The following is a 21,105-nucleotide window of genomic DNA, read 5'->3' as shown; positions in this document are numbered from 1 at the left end:
GCCCTCCTTTAGAAGACGGAGCGATAATGTTTTTGTCCGCCTCCGTGTGTGTGTGTGTGTGTTGTTCACAGTATATCTCATGAACGGCTTCAGCTATCAACATGAAACCTTTAGAGTATCAAGATATGACCAAAATCTTGGACTAGTATCAAGATATGACCAAAATCTTGGACTACTGTAGTATCAAGATATGACCAAAATCTTGGACTAGTATCAAGATATGACCAAAATCTTGGACTAGTATCAAGATATGACCAAAATCTTGGACTAGTATCAAGATATGACCAAAATCTTGGACTAGTATCAAGATATGACCAAAATCTTGGACTAGTATCAAGATATGACCAAAATCTTGGACTAGTATCAAGATATGACCAAAATCTTGGACTAGTATCAAGATATGACCAAAATCTTGGACTAGTATCAAGATATGACCAAAATCTTGGACTAGTATCAAGATATGGCCAAAATCTTAGACGAGGTCGAAAATGGGCACTCGGGGTCAAGGTGAAGGTCATCAAAATGGCTGCCAAAGGTCAACTAATTTTTATCGCCCTCCTTTAGCACCACTGTCTCTCATGAACGGCTTGAGTTATCAACATGAATCCTTCAGGGTATCAAGATATGGCCAAAATCTTGGACTTGGCCAACAGGATATTTTGGCGGGTGATTAGCATTCGGCTCCCGCATGCTTTTCCCCAGTGGCGTACCCAGAAAGTTGAAAAAGGGGGGGGCTTTTTTTTTTTTTAACTGTGCAGCCCTTGCCTTTGGCAAGCGCAGTGAGTCCGTACAGCTGGGGGGTTCGAGGGGGGTACTGAAAGCCTCCTTGAGAAAATTTTGCATTTTGGCCAATTTTATGATCATTTTGAGGCCATATGGAATGGGTATACGACATAAATATAGAATATTCTAAAGTCATTTTTAACTACTCTGTGCCACTGAGTTATGATTCAGTCTCTCCAATAACGTTATACTGCTAAAATTCAAACACTCACATTTCGATCAAACAACTTTACAACTGTAATAAACTAATAACAAATTATATATATATATATATATATATATATATATATATATATATATATATATATATATATATATATATATCCATCCATCATCCAATCCTACGTTGCCCCATGAGGAGCGTAGAAGCCCGGGGCTAGGCAGTTAGTCCTGACATTTAAGATGAGAGTGACCAACTTCACTCATCCCTGAGTGGCATTACGTGAGCAATAAACCCAAATCACCCCTTGGATATAAACCTTCACTGGCATATATATATATATATATATATATATATATATATATATATATATATATATATATATATATTTGCAAAAGGGGGGGCCATGGCCGCATCCCCCCCCTCCTCGGTATGCCACTGCTTTTCTTTCATTTGGTAAATAACATTGTTCTAATAGATGGTCGATGGATAGATGGACTTTTTACCACATTACCAGCTACTGTACAGCTTAAAGCATTTTATAAAACCATGTATTACACTGTATAATATTTTGACAAAGCTAGAAGTGGAATCAGTGGCTAATCCCATATTAACCTACCCTTTTTTTAGGTGTAAGGGCTCGAGACTAATGGCCTAGTGAGTCGAGTATCTCACTAGGCCTTGCCATATATCAGCAGCCTACGGGTAGATGACCAGTCTGCTCTTCATGGTGTCATTACAGTTCGCACACACAGAGATTCTAATCATTTTCACCATATCAGGAGTGTGGCTAGAGCTAGACTGTATGCAGGCTCATTATTAACCCGCTGCGTCCCATCGATGTGAATTAACTTCCACACGTTTTGTCACTGCCAATCGCGTCGACGTACATAAACGCGAATCAATTGCAAGGTCACTAATTTGCACAATTTTCGATTTTCACAAGTGATTTTTGGTACATATACACGGGACACCTTCCTCTACAAGATGCCAGGCAGGGACATTGCCTTGCCCAGCATGACCTCCTCCTCCCCCTGCATGCCATTGTCTCAGCAATTCACCTGTTATCAGTGACCTGGCCAGTAAAGCCATGTCATGCCACGGTACGAAATTCAGGGCCAGAGTGATTCCCCAGTCAATGACAATGTGGAGGACAAACTTTACATAGCATTAGAGGAAGAAACAGTCAGAAATGATGATCAGGTAATGTGGCAAAAAAAGGTCAGGTATGGTGATGAGTTGGTGAGTGAAACAATGCTTATAATGCCTATATTACTGTTCGAAAACCAATATACTCTCGTACTACATATAGATTCATACTAAGTAAATAAATAAATACCGTTTATGAGTGGTGTGAAATAGTTACCCTCCCATAGAACTCGTTTTCTTTGGAGCCAGCCTGTTAGAAAACCCAGTAAGGTAAGGAGGTACTGTTACCTGTATCGAGTATTTTAAACCTCAGGTGAGCGATTTCTCAATGAATTTTCGATGTTTCTCACCAAAAGCAGAGGTTTGAGCAAAAAGAAAAATTTCCCCAAAATGGTCGGGATTGGGGGGAGTCAGTGGTGGAAAAGTGGTCGGGATGGGGTGGGTTAATTATTAGGCGAGGGTCCAATATAATTTCAATACTTTCTCATGCATGTCAATGAATTTTGTTGTAATATTTGTACGGTTTGACCAAATAATTTCATAAACACTAAATAATAATAAAAAAAATATATATATATTTCAGGAACCGTACCTAAGACGCCCTTGTGTTGTCTTCATCTCAAAGTAGGTTGTTCGAAGTAGGAGCGAAGAATATAACAAAAATTCATAATGGTAAGTGTGTGTTAGATGTTTTGCTTACGTATGAGGGTTGTGCAGAGATCAAAAGAGGATTAAAGGAATGAGAAGGAAAGAAGAGAGGTGGTTTGGGATGATGTCGGTATAGAGGATGGTGTATGATTGCGCAGCATCGGATGCTACAGCAGTAATTGGCCTTGGGTTACCTGAGATTGCTGTGTGATCCTGAAGTGCAGCAATGTGTGGATGCATGGGTGGCTAGGCATAGATTCGAGGCCATGTGCTGTTGGGATGGTGAGGAGCGTGGCGGTGGGACCCAGGTGCACTGTGGGAGCATGTTTCGACTTTTTCACGTACACGCAGGAGCTCAATGATAATGTGTGTTCATATGTGGTAAAATGTAGAGCCAAGGGGGTAGAGTGTGAATTTAGGTACCCCTGTAAAGGACCAAAGTGATACTTAGCAAATTAATCACAGTGGTCTGGCTTGGATTTGAATTCATGCCCTTCTGCCTAATACGCATGCACGTTACCACTGAGCCAAAGAGAGGATCCCCACTCTGCCTACAGGCAACGAGGGCTTTTATACACCCCATTACATCACTCTTTTCTCCCCCTGGTGATTAATTTGGTCAGTGTCGAACACACGTGGTAGTGTAGCACACTGGAGGCCACCATTAGGAGGAGCCCGCGAACCACACAGACAGCTCACCCCCCCAGATGTAAGGTTTAAGATACTGTCAATGACATCATGGCCCCGCCTCATCCCACACCACTGCCAACCAATGTAAAGGACCAAACTGAAACTTAACAAATTAATCACAGTGGTCTGGCCGGGATTTGAACTCAGGCCCTCGAGCCTCATACGCGCACACGTTACCACTGAGCCAAAGAGAGGATCCCCACTCTGCCTACAGGCAATGCGGGCTTTTATACACCCCATTATACCCCAAGTGTTCTATAAATCTAGATGAGTTCATGCTATTGAAAAAGCTTATGATGGAGCTGTGCAACCTCAGTATGAAAACAGATGTGCTGCAGCGACTTCCTCTGTTGCGATCTGTGGAAGACATCACAAACGCATGTGAAGTGTTCAAATTGGCAGAGATAATGGTGGGAGTGCATGGCCATAGTGGTGTGGCAAGTGCTTCAGTGAGTGACGAGGAGGAAAGGGAAGCTGCCAGTGCCACTTGGTTGCAGCAAGCGGGTGCAGGGCCACTCCAGCCTTGTGCCTCTCCCCCACCAGCAAAGGGCTGCCGGAGGTGTGGCGGCAGCAAGTGCAGTGGGGAGCACCGGTGCCCTGCCATCAAGGCCACCTACCACGGATGTGGGAGGGTTGGCCACTTCCAGCGAGTGTGTAGGTCAGCAAAGCAGCCCAGCCTCGCCAAGACCACCGGCAGTGTCATGATAACCAGCGCTGAGACGTCAGCATGCCTGAGGGTTGAAGTGAAGTGTGACGACCTGCCCGAAGCATGCGAGGTGATGACGGTAGCCGAAACGGGCGCACAGGTATGCACTGCGGGATGCCAGCACATGCAGGGCCTCAGGCTGGCTCCGTGAAGTCTAAAGAGACCTATCATTAAAATGAATCATCTCACAGGTGGGAGCATACACGTTGTGGGATGCAAGGAATGCCTCTTCAACGTGGATGGAAGGTCAGCTATGGTGAACCTGTACTTTGCTGATGGGGTGGAGCAGCTGTATCTGTCATTGGAGACATGCAAAGTGTTGGGCGTGGTGCCACGTGACTTTCCCAATGTGCCAGCGACTGTAGGGGCCATTGAACAGATGGAAGAGCCCCCAATCCCCGTCCAGCCCGATACTCCCCCATATGCCCTGATTGAAGAAAATGTGAACCTGCTGGAAAAGTGGTTCCTGGAGCACTTTGGGCACACAACATTTGCAGTGAACTGCTCCCCCCTGTCGGAGATGAAAGGGCCAGCCCACCACAATCACCTGCACCTCTGTTCAAAGCCCTATGCAGTGCACACACCAGCTTCCATCCCCCACCACTTCTAAGACGAAGTTCACCATCAGTTGGAAGAGGACATAAGGAAGGGTATCCTCAAGCCCATACCACCTGGAGAACCCACTGAGTGGTGTTCCCATGTGGTGATGGTCCCGGAGAAGGATGGGTGGCCGCGCAGAACAGTGGACTATCAGCGACTCAACCAGGCAAGCCAGCAGAAGACCCACAACACCCGCCTCCCATTCGACGCAATCACCAGTGTGCTGAAGCACACATTCAAAACAGTAGTGGACACTTATTTGAGGTACCACCAGATCCCCCTGGACTAGGGCAGCAAGAAGCTGACCACCTTCATCAACCCGTGGGACCACTTTTGCTACTGGTGCACACCCATGGACCACTGTGCAGGGCAGGACGCCTTTACCAAGCACTTCGACAGTACAACAGCAGAGATCCCCAGGAAACTGAAATTTGTCAACGACACACTTCTGCATGACTGTAGCGTTGCTGATGCTTTACCAGTTCCTGTGAATGTCTGTGAAAAATGGGATCACGCTCCACCTAGATAAATTCCATTTCTACAGGAGAAGCATGACTTTTGCAGGTTAAATGCTCGGCTGGGAGGAGTATCAGCCAAGCCTGGACTTGCTAGGCAGTATAACCAACTTCCAGATGCCACCATGCTCCTCCCTCACAGATAATATCGGTCATGGTTTGGGCTGGTGAACCAGGTGGCACCATTCCTTGCCGTTGCACCACTCATTGAGCCCTTCAGAGAATTGTTGAAAAGATCGTTAGGGAAAGTGGTATACTGGGACAGCCAACTCCAGTCCATCTTCGAGTTGACAAAGGAGGCTATAAGCAAACTTTTGGTGGAGGGCCTCCAGTATTACGACGCCACATGGCCCACAGCAGTGTTCACTGACTTCGGTAGGCTTGGCATTGGTTTCATGGTCATGCAGCAGTACTGCCAGTGTGTGTCTCAAGAGGCCTCCCTGTGCTGCAAGGAATGTCAGGACCTCACCTTCGTCACAGACCATTATGCGTTCACCAAGGTCTTCAAGGATAAAGAGCTGAAAGACATCAGCAACCCCCACATCTTCAGCCTCAAGGAGAAAACATTGATGTGCTCATTTCGCATAAAGTACCTGAAGGGGGAGGCAAACCGTGCAGCAGACGCACTACTAAGATACCCCCTGCTGTTGGGAAGACCAGACAAGACAGACCTGGCGGAGGACAAGGCTACATGTGCCATGCTCTCAGGAGCAATGGCTTATGCCCTAGAAGGTGAAGAAGGTGCCATTGTTGACCTTTGTCAAGTGGAAGAGGAAGCGCACCAGGACGAGGACTACAGGCTCCTCCATGAGCATGTGGGTGCAGGGGACTGGGCTGACCGAAAGGTTGAGGAGCCGATAGCACTCCACCCATACTACAGGATGAGGAGGCACCTGTCATGCCAGGGAGACACTATCAAGTACGCCAGCGACAAGGGGCACCTGCGACTCATAATTCCCACAGCCCTTTGATGCGCGGTCCCATAGTGTTTCCTTTCTATCAAGTCACTTTGGTTGTGGTCGGCTAATGAGTGTAAAGAATGCATAAGTGCCAAATCTGTAATTATAAATAACAAGTCTCATATTTTTAGCTATTAATTACTTGTAACTGTATTTTAAATACTCTGTATAGATTCATTTATAAAAAGAAGCTGTATACTTATTATGAATGATTCTCTTTTTGAGGATGAAAACTGACTTTCATAAGACTTGGCAACGTTGTTTTTGCGACATTGGCAAGTCTTGCACCCTGATCCCGTGACCCTGGTCACTTGTTAGCAATGCCCCGCCATGGACTTATTTCCTTCAGTTTGCTCTCATGTCCTCCACAGTCAAACAAAAGAAATTATTTGCAGTGTAAGTAAATATTTCTTAGAAGGAAAGGCAAACAGAGGACCATTAATAGTATGTACTTAGAAGAACCGTCTTAGCATTCTACGAAAGGAAAGAAATGTAAAAAGAAAATTTTGGTTTCCCCGGACTAGATGTGGCAGCGTCGCTTGCAGTCACAGCCCTGAGGGAACCATACCTAAAGTGACTCGATAGAATAGGAGTATAGCCAACCTCCCCACAGATCACCAGTGCAGGGACTCCATGCTCAGGCCCACCAGGCAATGCATGTACTGGCCTGTTATAGATGCTGAGGTGAAGCAGAAGAGGAGGCACTGTCAAGTATGCGAAAACAACGCCCCATCACAACTCGCGGAAAACTTGCTGCCCACACCCGCACCGGAGTACCCCTTCAAACAAGCAGTGGCTGACCTGTTCCAACTGGATAGGGAGGAATACAATGCTTATGTAGACATGTTAACTTGGTGGCTGGAGGTGGAGCATCTGCCCAGGGGCACCACCAGCTCACGCTCATAATGGCCTCTCGCAAGTGGTTCAAAAGATTCAGTACCATTGAGATCTTGCCTTGTGACAGGGGTACAAACCTCATGAGTGGGGAAATGAGGGCAATTCTATCCGAGTGGCATGTGCAGCTGAGAGTGTCGTCAGCCCATTACTCACCGTCCAACAGCCGAGCAGAGGCCACAGTCAAATCTGCAAGAGGCTGCTGAGGAACAACACCGGCCCGGGAGGCTCCCTGGACTTGGATGCAGCTGCCAGGGCCATATTGCAGTACCTCAACACCTCACTGCATGACACCGACACATCCCCAGCCCAGCTGCTGATGGGGCATAAGCTGAGAGACTCCGTACCTGCTGCCAAAGAACACTACAGGATCAGCAGGCAGTGGAGCGGGATGCTGAGAAGCAGGGAATAGGCCATGGCCCACACTGGGGACGCAATGGCCATGAGATTCAACCAGACGGCACACAACATCGCCCCTCTCAACGCAGGCCAGCGGGTGTTCCTACAGAACCAGGAGACAGGGCAGTGGGACCGTGTAGGGGTTATTGTTGACACCAGCCCCAAGGCAATACCTGGTGTGGCTGTACAGCAGTGGGCGAACCTCCCTCAGGAATCTCCACCACCTACGCCCCTATGAGGAGACATGGGAACTGACACTCACCACACATGTTAAGGGTGGTCCCCGGCTTGAGGATGACTGCAGGGGGAGGCCCCTTAACCTGTCCCTCCCATGGAGAGGCTGCTGTGCACTAGGCATGCCCCAAGACACCTAGAAAACTGTGTACCATTACATCACAGTGTTTTGCACCCTTAGGCGTGTAAAAGTGTTTTAGAATGTGCATAAGCATGTTTTGCTTATACCATGATAGTAGAGCAATGGTTGCTCCCACGCATGTAATTGAATTCCCTATTGTTGTAGCAATTATGCCATTCTTAAGTCAGCATATATGTAACATGTAAATTTTGTCAGCATTGTGTCATTTGACGCTTAGTCTTGTGTTGATGAGTGTCAGCATCTGTCCATTGTTTTGCTATTGCAGTGGCCTCCCTCCTCCTCGACCAGTGTGCTTTGTGTTAATACTGCAGGAGTGGGGAAATCACTGCAATGGAGAGGGGGTGTTGGGGTTTGTGCTTGCGCGGGAACTTTTCCCACTAAGATCGAGGAGCTCCCCCACGTGCCACCAGGCCGTGCGGCGCGCAGCCGACAGTCTCACTGTCTGACTCAGGCCACGCTAGTGATAGGACGCGCCCATGCCTGGACCTCTTAAAATGAATCTCCAGCTGGCCTCGCTGTTTCTGTCTCCCGCCAGGTCCTCACCTCAACACCTACCAACATTACAACAGAGAAGGAAAAGAGGAGACATGATTATATTACATAAATGCATCACAAGAAAAGAGAAAATAGATATAGATTACAGTATAACCTATGGGAAAGCAACATCAAGAGGAAACTGCAAAAAACTGTACAAAAAGAGAGATGATAAAGACGTAAGGAAATTCAGTTTCCCAAATAGAGGAATTGATCAGTGGAAAGCACTGCTGATTGAAACAATATGTGCTAAAACTAATCTTAAATTCAAAGATATGTATGATGAAAATGGTTCAAAACCAGCGTTCTTACAGTTAGGTAAGAACAATTAGGAAAGCGCACACACACACACACACACACACACACACACACACACACACACACACACACAAACCCTCTAAACAATGATGAACCGTAAGCAACTTCACCTGAAGAATAGATATTTAACTATAAGCAACCTAATAATGAAGCAATTTTAAGTGAAACAATTTGAAATGTGCACCAAGTTTGTGTGGGTAGTACAGTATTATTTCTACCCTGTTACCAGGGATATATATATTTTTTTCAATATTTACTGTGGATGCAAAAAAATCTCGACAAATAAGAGATTTCGAAAGGAGTAGATACAGCCTTATGAACGAGTAAGGAGATGCCAATGATGAAGTGAAAGCATTTAGATACAGTAAGTACAGCCACAAGGAATCATAAAAAAAAAAAAAAAAAAAAATTAGGAGGCGTGGACCTTGCAAGAGGGGAACAAGTCAGGAGTGAGAGCAGTGGCAATGAGTTACTTGAGAGGAGCATGTGGAGTGACATAGAGGGACAGGTTGACGAATGAAGAAGATGTTGTGAGGTGGATGTGGATGTGGTTGAGAAGATTAGGAGAAATACACTGAGGTGGTTTGGACATGTGGAGAGAATGGAGAATGAAAGACTGACTGAGAGGGTGTATATAGGTGAGGTGGAGGGAAGGAGAGGGAGGGGTAGACCGAGGATGAGGTGGAGGGATGGAGTTGAGAGGTATATGAGGGAGGGGGGACTGAGTTGGGGGGAGGGTAGTCAAATGGTGGGTGACAGAGAGACTTGGAGGTGTTTTGTCTGTGGCCACCCTTTGCAAGATTAGGGCAACGGCCTAGAGATAGATAGATAGGAGTGAAATGTGCGCTCCCGCCGCCAGACCCCCACCCCGCTACGGAGCTGCAGCCCCACCCCCACCCCAGGAGGACACCACAGTGGGCTGGGTGAGTGCGACGCTGGCCCAGAGCGAGACGGGCTTAGGTGCATCCTGACCTTGTATCCCTCTATCCCTCAAGCTGCCCAACCACGACGTCACAGGGATGTGAGACTACTTCTCAGCCAGACAAGCCCTCGTCAGGATCGGGGTGGGACTGCTCCAAATTCAGTCCCAGGCAGCACTGCGGTAATGGTCACTGTATGTCCCTCAGCTTTTTCCCCCTGCAGCACCGCGACGACGGTCACTGTACGCATCAGAGAAGGAACGGCCACTGTACGTCCTTCTGCTGCAGCCACATCTGGAGCCTGCCTCGGTGTGACAGCCACTGTACACACACTGACAGGCAAAGGTAGGAGGAGTGGAATCGCGACGACAGCCACTGTATGCGTCGGGGAGGGAACGGCCACTGTACGTCCCTCATCCACCTCCTTCTCCTCCTATGGGAGTACCACCGCGGTAACGGCCACAGGACGTATCGGGGAGGGAACGGCCACTGTACATCCCTCAGCTACTTCCCATTGGGCAGGCAAACCCATGGTGATGGCCATTGTACATGCCGGGGAGGGAACGACCACTGTACGTCCCTCATCTGCCTCTTCCTCTTTTGGGAGGAGCACCGCGGCGACGGCCACTGTACATGCCGGGGAAGGAATGGCCACTGTATGTCCTTCTGCTGCTATCCCAAGGGCCTTTGGAACCGCGACGACGGCCACTGTATGTGTCGGGGAAGGGACGGCCACTGTATGTCCTTCGTTCACACTCCCGAGGGTTCTCCCAGAGGAGAAGGCCCCTTGCGCGGCCCACTCTCCACCTGGCAGCTGTGAGGGACACCCCTCTGTCTTTCCCTCCAGGTGTGGTTCCCCGGAGCTGGTGCCGTTCCAGGAGTGGTGGCAAGGCCCGGTCACTGAAGGCGGGATCCATGCCCTCCAGCCTGCCCCTGGACGATGCCGGTGTAGCGTTATAATCTGTCCCCCTGTCCGCCCCCCTACGGCGCATGCGTGGGGGGTTGCCAGAGGCTGCCACAAATATGCCATTTGTCCTCTGATCTCTGTAGGGGTGTCGTATGCACGGAGTGACCTATGCTGGAAGTAACCGTTTCGCTCAGTGCGCATGCGCCGAGTGGCCGTTTAGCTTCTGTTTTGAAAGTATCCGTATGTTATTAAAATGCCCACCGCCGGACCTTCCACCCCACCACCCCCCACCCCACCACCATCCCACCACCACCCCACCACCCTAGGAAGGGACAACGGGGGGGCTAATGACCCAGGGCAAGAGGGTCACCCAACCACCACTGACCTGTGCCCCTCCTCCCTGCAACTGCCCCGACGCCAGGTGAGCCTGGATCCGAGACAACCTCACCGGCGGGCTAACCATCGACAGCAGTGGGGTGGGACTGATAAAAAATCAGTCCCTAGTAGCTTTTTGGCGACGGCCATAGTTACACCCCTCAAGGGCAGGAGGCCCTTTGGTGAGCCACGAGGTGTCCCCACCTCTGCCACAGTGAGCCACGAGGGAACACCACCCTCTGTCACACCAATAGTGAGCCACGAGGGGCTATGGTCCTTTCGCAGCAAGAAGTCCGTTCAGGGTGTGGCAGAATTTGGAATTCCCCCGAGTGCGACGTTGCCAATTTGACCACCAATTATCGGATTATCACTCTGTCTCCCTACCTACCCCCATCACACCTGTTTCTCGCTCTCTCTCTCTCTCTGTATATATATTATTTATTTCCAATTTTTTTTCCACACCACTTATGAGGTAAAAGTCTAGGCGCGTTTTATTTTTAAGAGGTTTCCCTTGTAGGCCTAATCCTCTCTCTGATCTTTAATCATAATTTTCTTCGTCATCAGAACTTTCTGTTATATTGACGAGAGAGAGAGAGAGAGAAACAGGTGGGATGGGGGTAGGTGATAATCCGATAATTGGTGGTCAAATCGGCAACTCTACGGCGTGGCAACATGGGAAAAAAGCACTACCACGTTTCATAGAATTCATTCAAATCGTTGTTATAATTCTAAAAAGTGATACTCAATGTACTATATAGCTTCCTTTACTATATACAGAATATAAAAAACAATTTCAAATAGCACATAGATAGGAAATAAGAGAGAGAGAAGCATGTACTACGGTTGATTTGGCAGCATCGCTAGAGGTGATTCACCAGGTGGGCCCCACCCTGAACGGACTTCTTGCGGTGAAAGGACCATAGTACCCTCTGCCATAGTGAGCCACGAGGGAGAAATACCCTCTGCCACAAACAGGGCAGGAGGCCCAATAGTGAGCCACGAGGGGCCAGTACCCTCTGCCACAGTGAGCCACGAGGGAACACCACCCTCTGCCACACACCAATAGTGAGCCACGAGGGGCCAGTCCCTTCTGCCACAGTGAGCCACGAGGGAGAAATACCCTCTGCCACAAACAGGGCAGGAGGCCCAATAGCGAGCTACGAGGGGCCAGTACCCTCTGCCACCCCAAGGGTAAGAGTCCCTAGTAGAAAGCCAAAAGTGGGTCCCAGGGTAAAGCAACCTGGAGCCACGGCTGTGACGGAGACAGGAGAGAGAGTTGCCTCCCTGCTACCCTCCCTGTATATAAGAGAGAACATGGTCTCCGTGTGCCCTCTACCTTCAGCGTTCCCCTGTGGGAATAGCTGGACACCGCTTGGGAGAGTTGCCCCGAAGGTGTCACCGGAGCGTAGGCAAAGTCCCAGTCTGGACCTGCCTCCTACTCCTGGGAAATTCTTGTCTTCTCCAGGCACCAGCAGGAGACGAGGCCGCAGCCCAAACCTGACGGCGCGTCCCCTGGCAGACCTCCGCAGCCCCAGGACCCCCAGGCAAGCCCAGCAGCCTACCAGCGTGAGTAACGCTGACCTCCTCACACCACAGAGCCTCCGACGCCAGACCCGCCTCCTCCAACTGTTTGGCCCCAGTCCCGAGGGCCACCACTCCAGGTCGAGGCCCCAGACAGGCGGGCCTCCCTGCACCACACCGACGAGACCCTGAGCTGAGGGTCTACCCCAGGTTGAGGCCCCCAGATAGGAGAGCCTCCCTGCAACTCACCGACGGAACGGACCCGGGTAGTGACTCCCCCTGCGGGTAGTGCGTCGCCTGCCACGAGTCCCCAGAGGTCCCCCTCCCCGACTAGAGTGACAGAGTGAATTAACCCAGGAAAAACGGGTAGATCAGTGACGCCTCTTCGACTTAAATATACCCGAGAAAGAGGAACAGGAACAGTGACGGAGTGAGATCTAGAGGAAGTCAACAGATAAGTGTTAGTAATCCCAACAAATTCACATTCACATGCCCCTTAAAAGAAAGTAATTCAATAATAGTAAGACAAGTGTTGTCCCCCTCCCAGAATAGAGGAGTTTCCCCGTCAGTGTGAACGGCAGTCGGGTGCTCGGGAAACCTGAAACTCCCTTTTTTTTTTTTTTTTTTTCCTATCGACCATTGAGGCCGGAGCCCCTGGTCATTAAGGCAAATTATATATATGTATATATACTTACACATATATACATATATGCATGAACATATATATATATACATACATACATACATACACACACCCATGCATATGAACATACACACTTTCATGCACACGTACATATATATATAATAATTTTTATTTTATTATTTTTTTGTAATTTTATTTTTATCTTTTTTATTTTTTATTTTTTTAATTTTTTAACCTTATATTACTTATAAACTAAAATACCTAATGTAAAGACCCTAAAACTAATCACCTAACAGACAAATCGCTAACCTATACTAAATCCTACAGAGACAAATAGCTAGACCTACACTAATGGTAAAAATACCTCGACTAACAGAACACCATCGACTGCAGATATGTAATGCCTTTCTACATGACATACCTGCACTCATCACCTGGTGACTGTCAGTCGAGGCACAACCTAATATAGGGGACATCAATATATGAAAGGGAACCAGACGAGTCAGGAACATTTCCATATGTCAGCTGTCGTCCCTAATTAGAATAACTTAAGCCAGATAATATAATGTATTTACATAATTTGTACAAAAAGTGAAGAACCTCGGCCAGCAGACCACCATCGACTGCAAGTGCCCAATACCTTTCTATATTGCACACTTGCACTCATCAGCTGGTGACTGTTAGTCGAGGAACTTGGCTTAATGTAGGGGACATCTATATTAGAAATAGATCAGTGGGAGGAGGAACTATTTCAAATATGTCAACTGTCAACCCTAATTAATATTACAATATATACATATTTACTGTTGATAAAAACCACAACCACACAGTAAAAAAAGTCACATCACTCTGATCAGTCCGGTCTCTCTCAAGAAAGCCATCAATTTATCAGTCATGAAACCTCAAGGAGAGTCGCCGCGCTTAGTTAACCAAGTCGAGTATCATGATCCGCACCCTGCCTTTCTTATAGTAATACTCCTCCCCTAGACTCGTAATCTTGTGTATTCCTTTTACTACTGTGAGTATAGATCTTTTGGGCTTTGATGAAAGACAATCACCCCCACTTATAGAACCACAAGCCATTGTTATATGTGATCATATTGTGTGTTGAGTATCCCGTGTCATCCTAACATAACTCTGTGTCTCTGTATCCTATATCCTAAATATCACTCTATCATATTGTAACGGTTTTTAGAATTAAGGTAATAGATGTGTTAAGGCATACTGCCTGGTTTTTATGTCCTGTTCCTTTGTTGTTGCTTTACTTCCGGTCCGGAAAGAGGACCCCGCTCAGTCGCTGGTGTTTTTAGGGCGAGGAGTCGACCTAAAAACACTCAGCATAACAGTTATCTTGGTATTATTTTACTTTAATCCCACCCGGTCGCTGGAAAATGTGACTTATCTCTATATGTCGGGTGTATTGAGTACATCATTTTCTTCTCAGTAAACATCCGTCGCAAATAAATACTTTCCGAGATATTTGTTATTTTCCTTAATTATTTGAAGGATCCAGGAGCCAACATGGTGGACTAAAGTAAAAATTTACCGAAATTTCAATTTATTTTTTTCTGCGTACACTGTGTAGTAAGGCCTTCCTGATCCCAGCCCAGATTAAGACTTGTTGATTCCTCCGTTTCTGAAGACATTGTTACGTCATCGGGTGAACCTGAATCTACGTGGCCTGGGAGGCTTTGTAGACCTCTTCCTACTTCCTTCATTACAAAGTTTGCACAATAATTATTATTTGAACAGCTGATAATATATTCAAGAGCTTCTGTGCATAAAATTCGCCATTGAAAAGTATATAATTTTACGGGTGGAGGGTGACGTCATAGGAGCATTGTGGGAGATCAGACGGAGCTGCTGGGGATGATGAAGGTGAGCGATGACTGCATTTATTATTATTTATTTATGGTGTTTCTTCGCTTATTTTTACGGTAATTATCATGTCTGTATATTTATTAGTATCTGGTGCCTCTATGGAGACTTGGAGTTGGTTGATATAGTGCATAATTCTTTAGTGCTTCACAAATATCCTTCTCTTGTGTATAGGTGATTCCCTTGTCCGTAATGGATTGTATTTTATTTTTTACTTTGTGTGTGTGTGTGTGTGTGTGTGTGTGTGTGTGTGTGTGTGTGTCTAATGAGAGAGGAGGGGGAGGAAGGGGGGGGATGGAGGGGAGAGAGGAGGTAAGGAGGGATGGAGGGGAGAGAGGAGGTAAGGGGGGATGGAGGAAAAGTGTTTTTCAAGGAGGAGGAAGAGGGAAGGAAGATTGATGACAAGAGATGGAGAGAGAAGTAGGAGAGGAAGGAAAGAAAAAAAGAAAAAGAAAGGAGAGAGAGGTGGAGGAAAGATGGGGGGGGAACTAGTGGGGGTGGAGGGAAGGGAGGATGTAAGGAGGGAGAGGGACAGGAGGAAGAGTGCTTTTCAGGGAGGAGGAAGAGATGGAAGGAAGAAGGAAGACAAAGGAGAGAGTTGGAGGAAAGAGGGGGGGGAGAACTAGTGGGGGTGGAGGGAAGGGAGGATGTCAGGAGTGAGGAGAGTTGGAGGAAGAGTGCTTTTCAGGGAGGAGGAAGAGATGGAAGGAAAAAGGAGGAGAAGGAAGGTAGGAAGGAGAGAGAGAGAGAGAGGTGGAGGAAAGAGGGGCTGTGAAGGGAGGGAGGAGGTGGTGGAGGGGGGGAGGAAACTAGTGGGGGGGAGGGAGGGAGGGAAGGAATGTGGGGGTGGATGGAATGTGCCGGCTTTTGGGCAGTCAGTCAGGCTCCAGCAGTCACAGGGGAAGGGTATGCAATTTTGGTAAGATATTTTTCCTTTCTTTTTCCAGTAATTACATTTCTCTCTCCATTAATTGCTTCTGTGGTAATGATGTTGATTTTAATGTGTATTGTAAACAGGCCTGAGTGTTTCTAAAGCATACTCATGATTGAAAGGGTAAGAAAGTAACAAGACAGAGCTGGGTGTGAACTCTGGGGTGGGGTGTATGTATGTGGAGCTTGGGGTGTGTATGTGTAGTGTTTTGGGTGTGTATGTGTGGTGTTTTGGGTGTGTATGTGTAGTGTTTTGGGTGTGTGTGTGTGTAGATTTTGGGTGTGTGTGTAGATTGTGGTGTATGTGTGGAGTTTGGATTGTGTATGTATGTGGATTTGGGTGTGTGTGTGTGTGTGTGTAGATTGGGGGTGTATGTGGAGATTTTGTGTGTGTGTGTGTGTGTGTGTGTGTGTGTAGATTGGGGGTGTATGTGGAGATTTTGTGTGTGTGTAGATTGGGGGTGTATGTGGAGATTTTGTGTGTGTGTGTGTGTGTAGATTTGGGGGTTAACATGTGGAGTTTGGGGTATCTGTGTGTGTGGAATTGTGGTTTTGTTTGTGTATGGATATTTTGATATTTTTTGTGATTTTCATGTGATGGCTTATAAGGAATATTCTTTTTCAGGAGTGTGAGTTGGGGAGAAGGCAGCCTGATAATGAAGAAGAATAGAAAAAAAGATCTGGAGGGTTCATTAATTGGCCATGTAGCTGTAGAGAGACTGCTACCACAACCACAACTACCACTATCACAACAACTACCCCCTACCACAACTACCACAACCATCTTTGGGGGACATTTAATTGGATACTTACTAGGTGAATATGCCAGAACCTTCTCAATTTTATTATTATTGTTATTATTATTTTATGCATGCTACCTGGAGGGGTTAGGTATATAACTTTCCCAGCTAATTTATAAAAATAATTTGAGTTTTTAGTGACAGACCCCCAGCCTTCACAGTTTATGGCCAAGTGTAGCCTGATTGGGAGGGTAATTTTGACTAGTAACCAAGGAGACATTCCATACTCATGACCAGGGCTCTCTGTAAAATCTCTAACCCTTTTTCTGTTAATGGCCAGGTGTAGTCAGATTGGGAGGGTAATTTTGACTAGTAACTAAGGAGACTCATGACCAAGGCTGTTCGTAAAGATCCCTAACCCCTTTTCGGTTACTTTATGGCCAAGTGTAGAGATTGGAAAGGTAATTTTGACTAGTAACCAAGGAAACTCATGACCAAGGCTGTTCGTAAAGATCCCTAACCCCTTTTCAGTTACTTTATGGCCAAGTGTAGTCATATTGGAAGGGTAATTTTGACTAGTAACCAAGGAGCTTCATGACCAAGGCTGTTCTTAAAGATCCCTAACCCCATTTCAGGTACTTTTTGGCCAGGTGTTGTCAGATTAAATCATTCCATAACTAAGGTTCATAAAATTCCATGCAAAGACTATGTAAAGATTCCTAACTCCCTTTCAGTTACTTTATGGCTGTGTAGTCAGATTGAGATGGTAATTTGGGCTAGTAACCAAGGAGACTCATTCTTTAACTAAGGCTAAAATTCCACGCTAGAATAATGTAAAGATCCTTATGCCTTTTTTCAGTTAATTTATGGCCAAGTGTAGAGATTGGAAAAGTAATTTTGACTATTAACCAAGGAGACTCATGACCAATGCTCTTTATATACTGCATTTCTGACCCTTTTATTCAGTTACTTCTTGGCCAAGTGTTGTCAGATTGGAAAGGTAATTTTGACTAGTAACCAAGGAGACTCATTCCCTAACTCAAATTTCATGCGACAACTTTCCAAAGATCCCTAACTCCTAACTCCTTTTCAGTTAATGCCAGGTGTAGTCAGATTGATGCTTTTGATGCATATTTTGACTAGTAACCAAGGAGACTCATTCCCTAACCAAGGCTCAAATTCCATGCAGCGACTATTCAGAGATCTCTAACTCCTTTTCAGTCAGTGGTTGGCCAGGTGTAGCTAGATTGGAAAGATAATTTTGACTAGTAACCAAGGAGACTCATGACCAAGGCCCTGTGTAATGATCCCTAGCCTGATTTCAGTTACTTTATGGACAAGTGTAGTCAGATTGGGAGGGTAATTTTGACTACTAACCAAGGAGACACGACCAAGGCCCTACGTATTGATCCTTAGCCTAATTTCAGTTACTTTTTGGCCAAGTGTAGGCAGATAGGAATGGTAATTTTGACTAGAAACCAGAGACTCATTCCCTAACTAAGGCTAGTATTCCATACAGGAACTATGTAAAGATCCCTCACCCCTTTTCAATAAGCTGATGGTAAGTAGTAGTCAGATTGATGGTAATTTTGACTAGTAACCGAGGAGACTCCTTACTCATGACCAAGGAGGCTTTTCATAATTTTCAGTTAGTTTATGGCAAAGCTGTCAGATTTGGGGGGTAATTCTGGCTAGTAATCAAGGAGACTCATTCTTGACTCATGACCAAGGCTTTGTAAAGATCCCTAGCCCCTTTTCAGTTAATTGATGGCCAGGTGTAGTCAGATTGGGAGGGCAGTTTTGACTAATAACCAAGGAGACTGTCACAATAGCTTTGCCCAGGTGTTCATTCCTTTGTATATTATTTCACATAGCGCATTGGCAGAAATAAAGCAATGGTATGGCTGTACATTCATCCCATAGCACTTGTTTGTGACTAGCATCATGTTCTAGTGTTTATCTGATAACAATTAAGCATTCAGGATGGAGAGATGGCAATTTTAGGCCAAGGTAGAATAAAAGCAAGCTAGTAACCAAGGAGACTCATAGCACTTGTTCAGGACTAGCATCAAATTTTAGTTGTAAATTGGAATAGTAACCAAGGAGACTCATCCCTGACTCAAAACCACAGCTCGTCAGATGCAACCACATATTCGTATTTTTTGTGGGGTGACCAGTCAGATTTTAGTAGTTGTAAATTGGAATAGTAACCAAGGAGACTCATTCCTAACTCATAACTACAGCTCGTCAAATGCAAACACATCTTGGTATTCTTTTGCAGGAGTGACTGATTCAGAAGTGGCTATAGGTATAAAAACAACTTTCACTTTGAATACCTGGCTGTAACAAAATTTTATTAGAATATGATGCTATGCCCTCCTTTTTTGGTTTAAAGTATCATAGCATCATGAATTTTGAATTGTAAATGTAGATGAATAGAATGTTGGTAGTCATGGAGAAGTGCTGTGGAAAGGTACTCTAGAGCATTACCTTGTTCTGCCACTGAACTGTGTGAGATAGACTGCGTAAGGCAAAATATAGGCCAAGTAGAAGGTAGAAGAAGTAGTGCTATATACTGTATAACTGTCTACTCTAAACGTGAATAATTTGTATTATGTTCCTACAATCATTGCAGTGGTGTTCCTGTGGCGGCCTTGGGTTTGTGTGGGTGTAAGTGAAGTACAAGAAAGCAGGGTTCCAGAGAGATGGCAGTGTGATGGCGGTTCAAGAGGAGTGAAGGGAGACTGCCTGGAGAACTCAGAGTAGCAGAGAGGCCACGACTGCTTGGAGAGGTTGAATATTGTTGTGATGAGAATAGTACTGTCTCCTGTCTCTCCCATCTGTTTTTCCTGTCTCTTGTCTTTGTCCCTCTTGTCTGTCTCTCTTGTCTGTCTCTCTTGTCTGTCTCTCTCTCATGTCACTTCTCATGTTTGTCTCTCATGTCTGTCCCTCTTGTCTTATGTCTTTTCTGTCACTCCTGTTTGTCTGTTAGTGTAGGCAGGAAACTATGGAGGGTTGAATTGAGCAAGGACACTCATTCTTACATTATAGCCAAGGATGAGATGGAGGGCTGGAGTGGAGAGATGGGAGGGGGTGTTAGTTGGAGGGATGGAGAGTAGATACAAGTAGATATGGGAGAGAATGTGTGTAAGAGGGAGGAGTGTGGGTAGATATGGTGGAGGGAGGGTGTGAGTTGGAGGGATGGAGATGAGAGGGGGTGTGTGAGTTGGAGGGATGGAGATGAGAGGGGGGGGGTGAGTTAAAGGGATGGAGATGAGAGGGGGGGTGTGAGTTGGAGGGATGGCAGTGAAATGGCAGAGGACAGGACAGTGTGGAGGAAATTTGTGGCCACACCTTACAGGATTAAGATGTCTGGCAATAGATAGATTAGATAGATATATAACTGAATTTCCAGCAAGCACACTGTATTGATGTGGGAGTGGTAATGTCCAGTGAAAACATGTAGTAACCAAGGAGACTCATTCATACCTCCATAACTATAAAATTAATGAAACTGTAATTAAGTACTAAATTTGTGAGAATGGGCCAGTTCCACCAGGTGAAGGACAGACTACAGTATAGCTAAGTGGCAAGATTATTTTTTCCTTGGTTATGAAATCTAAGTGAGATGGAAACACAGATTTTACTCTTAAATTGGTATAGCTTTTTGTCCTTTTGTGGAGGGATACAGCTTAATGCCGGATTGACATTATCTTGCCTGTACACCTTTCTCATAGGCCAGAGGTCAGCAACCCTTAAAGCTACAAGAGCCATTTAGTTTAAAGTTTCAAAAAATGTAGTACTCTTGGAGCCGCAATACAAAAAATTCTCACTGAAATCTGCAGTATTCTAAACAAAACATTACGGTAATACTGTTTGATCTACTTATAGTATATTGTAGATCTTTTCAAAGTTTCATAAAAATGTAGTACTCTTGGAGCCGCAATACAGAAAATTCTTTTTAACCGAAATCTGCCGTATTCTAAATCTAAACAAAACATTTAGTGATATTGTTTGATCTACTTATAGTATAGATCTTATCAGAGTTGAATGAAAAATCTAATGTTGCCTTGCATGTATAATATGATGCCTTTGTTCTGAAAGAATAAATGGTTATTTATGAAGCTCCTGGAGCCGCAAAAGTGTCCTAAGAGCCTCGTGCGGCTTCTGAGCCGCAGGTTGCCAACCTCAGCCATAGCCCTTCTTTAGCATAATTAACAAGTCATTAGATACGTGTGTTAGAGCAGTTAACAGACTATACAGTAGACTATGCAAGAAAGATTAGGGAACAGGTGATACGTTATGACCTAAGTTTTATCCAGTGTGGGTGAAGGCATTGGTAAAGTATACGGTATATCTACATAGGTGCAGTCATAGAAATTTACTGTCCATTGCATTTGGCATGTGGAGAGAATGGAGGATGACAACTGGATGCAGCGGGGTAGAGGTGTGTGTGTTGA

The sequence above is a fragment of the Coenobita brevimanus genome, chromosome 70 (assembly GCF_032717465.1).
Source record: "Coenobita brevimanus isolate Jiangsu-jjx chromosome 70, ASM3271746v2, whole genome shotgun sequence".
In the NCBI taxonomy this organism is placed as follows: Eukaryota; Metazoa; Arthropoda; class Malacostraca; order Decapoda; family Coenobitidae; genus Coenobita; species Coenobita brevimanus.
This window is presented reverse-complemented; position numbering follows the sequence as displayed.